The sequence below is a fragment of the Budorcas taxicolor genome, chromosome 22 (assembly GCF_023091745.1).
Source record: "Budorcas taxicolor isolate Tak-1 chromosome 22, Takin1.1, whole genome shotgun sequence".
In the NCBI taxonomy this organism is placed as follows: domain Eukaryota; kingdom Metazoa; phylum Chordata; class Mammalia; order Artiodactyla; family Bovidae; genus Budorcas; species Budorcas taxicolor.
Genome location: NC_068931.1, coordinates 22,378,778 through 22,383,876, shown reverse-complemented (window position 1 = coordinate 22,383,876; position 5,099 = coordinate 22,378,778).

Below are 5,099 nucleotides of genomic sequence, written 5' to 3'. Positions count from 1 at the left end.
AATGCGGGAGACCCGGGTTTGATCCCTGGGTTGGGAAGATCTCCTGGAGAAGGAAATGGTAACCCACTCCAGTATTCTTGCCTGGAGAATCCCATGGACAGAGGAGCCTGGCGGGCTACAGTGCACAGGGTCGCAAAGAGTCAGACATGACTGAGCGGCTTCGCTTCAAGACCAGATGAGATCCTAGGAAGAGAACATAGGTAGAAAACCAGAGATTTGAACGCTGACCCCTCAGGCACTCCAACATACTGAAGGCTAGAGAGTTGAGGAAATACCACCATTGAGACTGAGAAGAAATGTCCCACAAGGTAGAGAAAAACCAAGTGTGTTGTTCCTGAAGCCAAATGAAAATGTCAATTATGCAAAATACTGCTGACAGCTCAAACAATAAGTTGGTATTGGAACCAGCATGTGGAGTTTAGCAAACTTCATTACTACTCTGTGTGTGGAGAATTAGCTTAATATTCAGTAATGTCACACCTCTCATTCCTGATATAATTTGCATCTTTTTTTTTTCCCCTGATCAGTTTGGCTTAGAAGTTTATCTTGTTCTTTTTAAAAAGTTGCTTTTGGTTTAAAGAGAGTATAGAGATTGATTTCTTATTTTTGTTTTCTATTCTATTGATTTCCAATCTAGTCTTTCTTTTCTTCTCTTTACTTTGGGCTTATTCTTATTGTGGTTTCTTAAAGTGGAACTGAAGTAATTAAATCGAGACTTTTTTCTTTTATTAATATATGTAATGGCTAAAAATTTACCTGTAAAACCTGTGTGCCAGAAATAGTTTGTTGAAATATTTCTTTGTTCCTTTCTCCCCTCACCTTTGGGAACTCTGATTACCGTTGTACATACTACGCTGCTTGATACTGTGCTGCTGCTGCTGCTGCTAAGTCGCTTCAGTCATGTTCGACTCTATGGGACCGCATAGACGGCAGCCCACCAGGCTCCGCTGTCCCTGGGATTCTCCAGGCAAGAACACTGAAGTGGGTTGCCATTTCCTTCTCCAATGCATGAAAATGCAAAGTGAAAGTGAAGTCACTCAGTTGTGTCCGATTCTTAGGAACCCCATGGACTGCAGCTTACCAGGCTCCTCCGTCCATGGGATTTTCCAGGCAAGAGTACTGGAGTGGGTTGCCATTGCCTTTTCCAATACTGTACTGTAGCTCTGTTCATTTTTTCTGTGTTTTCCTTTTTTCATTTTGAGTGATTTTTGCTATGTCTTACCTACGGTAATTTTTTTTTTCTATTATGTTTAATCCACAATTAATCCCATCTGTGCTTTTTTTAAAAAAAAAAAAAATCTGATATTGTAGCTTTCATCTCCAAAAGCTTGATTTGGTTGTTTTTCTTAGATTTCATGTCGCTACTGAGCATGTTCTATATTTCCTTATCTTCTTGATCATATGGAATACAGTTTAATAACTGTCTTAATGAGCTTGTCTAATTGTCGCTTCTGGATCAATTTGAGTGGTTTTTATTATGGTTGCGTTTTCCTGCTTCTTTGCATGACATGAATTACCCAACTTTTTATTGGATGCCAGTCATTGTGTATTGTATGCTATTGGGTGCTAAGTATTTTTAATATATATATATTCTTGAGCTTTGTTCTTGGATGTGTTTAAATTAAACAGTTTTATCCTATTAGGTCTTGCTATTAAGTATCTTTCAGGCAGTGTTGTCTAGGGTTCATTTTTCTCCTATGGAGGTAAGACTACATTTTGGACCCAGAGTTTCTCAACCTCAGCACTATTGACATTTAAGGCCAGATGATTCATAATAGAACATTTAGCTGCAGTCCATGGGGTCGCTAAGAGTCGAACAAGACTGAGCGACTTCACTTTCACTTTTCACTTTCATGCATTGAAGGAAATGGCAACCCACTCCAGTGTTCTTGCCTGGAGAATCCCAGGAACAGGGAAGCCTGGTGGGCTGCTGTCTATGGGGTCGCACAGAGTCAGACACAACTGAAGCAACTTAGCAGCAGCAGCAGCATCTCTGGCCTCCACTCACTAGATGCCGGTATAGGTTCATCTCCTCTGGCTGTGAAAACCAAAACTGTCTCCAGAAATCACCAATTGCCTCCTGTGAGATTGCGGGGTGGGGGGTGGGGGGACAGGGAAGGTGTGTGCGCGCCAAAACTGCCCTCTTTTGAGAACCACAGCTCTAACAGATGTCCTGTCACTTTTAAGGCTTTCTGCTCTGCCTGATGGTACTATTCCTGGCCATTGTGAGTTCCAGTGATTTCCCCCACTAATTCTTCTGGATGGTTCTTTCCTCCACCTCAGATAGTTTTCACTCAGCTGAATGCTTGTGAAGGACCCTCTGCAGATCTCCAACGTTTACTTCTCTTTGGTACTCCACCCTGCAAAAGCTAGTCCCTTGACCTCTCAGGGCCCCCTGCTCCATCTTCTCATTGAGGGAGACTGCCAGGTTCTGCTGGAGTTCTCCCTCCCTGTGCTGTGGCCTGGAAGGCCACACGCAGTGACTAGTTGCTTAGTCGTGTCCCACTCTTTGGGATCCCATGGACTGCCCATGGAATTCTCCAGGCAATATTGGAGTGGGTTGCATTGCCTTCTCAGGGGTCGAACCCAGGTCTCCTGCACGGGAGATTCTTTACCATCTGAGCCACCAGGGAAGCCCCAAATTTGCCTCACATTTCCCATTTCAGGGATCTCCTCTCTCCTATTCTTTGCTTTGTCTAATATTGTACTTGCTCAAGCAGGTTAGATTTAGTCATCTTGGTCTGAAGGATTTTGTGATGGTTTTATAAAAGGATATTTACATGCTAATTCAAAAAATTCAGAGAGGAAAACTTCATAATGCAAGAGGAAAGGATTACTACAGTATGTCTGAGGTTTGAGAGGGTGGCTTAGACCCAACAGAGATGGCAGCCTCAGGCAGAAGTACAGTTGATCCACAGTCAAGAGGAAAAGTGGCACTAAGATTAAGAAACCAAGATATGGACTTCGTTTACTGCTTTCTAGATTTTTCCTTCTGTTGTAAACACAGTACAATAGGTAGAGACAGGGACAGGTATATAGAGTGCATTTTTATAGGTGTAGACAAAACATAAAATTGTTACTGGGATAATACTAGGGTTGTGGACTCGGGTTACTTTTGGAATGCTTTTTATTTCTACACTTTTCCCATGTAGCTATATATTAGTTTATATTAATAGTCTATTATAGATTTACATAAAAATATGTAGAGAAACATTTTTTACGAATTTAAAGAAACTAGTTGGGACACTTTAGTCTCAGCACCTACTCACTACACTCCTTTGCCCAAAACCTGTGAGTTTTCCATCTCATTCATAGTTCTCGCCAATGGCTAACCAAGTATTCCATGATCTGGCCCTACTCTCCACCCTTAACTACTTTCTCTGGTTTCACCCACTACATTCACCCATGTTCACTCTGCTCTAGCCCCACTGGCCTTGTCTCTTGAACAAATCAGGCATTGCTCCTACATCAAGTTCTTCACACTTGCTGTTCCCATGCCTAGAATATCTTTCCTCCAGAGTCTCTGAGTGCTTCCTTAGATTTACTGGTATCTTTTCTCAAACTTCACTATTAGCGAAGTCTTCCCTATATGACCTAAATTGCAATCCATTTCCTGCTTGATGTTTTGTGGTCTCTTCTCACCTAGTGTATTTTCTCCTTACCATTTATCACATGCTTTCTCTTTTTCCTACTGCCATCTGTAGTTTCCAAAAGCAACAGATATAAATACCAGGGCAGTCTTGGGCCTGAGCAACTTCAAATCCACAGGCCGGAAAATTTTTTAAAAAGGACCCCAGAAAACCACATTGAGGGGAGGAGGGGGAATGGAGGACATGGGAAGGCATTCCAAGTCACATACAGGGGGTGCTTGTGGGGAACACCCTAAGAGTGATGGCTGGAGGTGAGTAGAGCATACACTCAGCAGTGTAATCCCCAGTCTGGGTCCCAAGTTAATGAATCTGTAAGAAGGATGGGAAGAGAAATGCCAAGGACTTGACTGTGTGACGTTTTTTATCTACAGACATTCCCAACACCAGTGTTCAGTTACTGTTGGAATTTAAAGTATATTTATGTGCTGTGTGATGTAGACAAGAGTAGAGTAACAAATGGCAGAGGTTGACAGAGGCCAAATCATGGAAGGCCATGCTAATTTTATTAACTTATGTAGTGCATAAAGTATAAGTCTAGAATTTAAAATTACAAAGGTTTTCCCACAAATCAGTAAGAAAATACAAATAACCTATATTAATCAGGACAGAAACCCAATTCAATTATTTTAAACAAGAAAGGGACTTTATTGGCTCACAAAACGTTAAAGTCCAGAGGTAGGGCAGGCTTTAGGCACAGCTGGATCTAGGGCCTCCAGAAAAATGACATCTGAACTTAGCTCTCATTCCTTTCTGCTAGCCTCTGAGTTTCCCCTCAGACTCTTTCCACATAGTACAAATTTTCAGGCTTACACAGTCCTTAGTTCATGGGATCTCTGTTGAGCGTTCTTTCCAAGAGTTCCAGCAGAAGTTCCGTTGAGGGCATTCTTTAGCCTGACTTGGGTTACATGCCCATTCTTTAATCACTGTCGCTAAGGAGCTGTGGGACTCAGGAAGGCCTGACCTGGTCATGTACTCACCTAAGCCACAGGGAATGGGTTCCCCACAATATATATTCTGTTATCACAAGACGGGGAAAGAGATGCTGAACAGAAACAACATATATCCACATAACTCAACAGAAAAGCAGGTGAAGGATACAAACTATCTATGATAAAACTATAAACGGCCAATAAATATATGAAAATAACCTTAACCTTGCCATTAATCAGGAAAATGTAAAATGATCCTTTTTTTCTTTTTTGCCCATCGGATAAAAATCATCAAGTGCAGGTAAAGCTTTATGGGGAAATGAGCACTTTCCATACAGTTGGTGAAAACAGAAAGTCATGAAGGCCTTTTGGAAGGCTAAGGTGGGTCTACTATCTGATTGTTCCCTGATAGACAATCTGATAACAATCTGATAGATCCAACAATCTACCTTCTACTCCATTCTAAAAAAATATTCACACACATGCATAAAGATATGAAAGAGATGTTTACTTTGGCAAT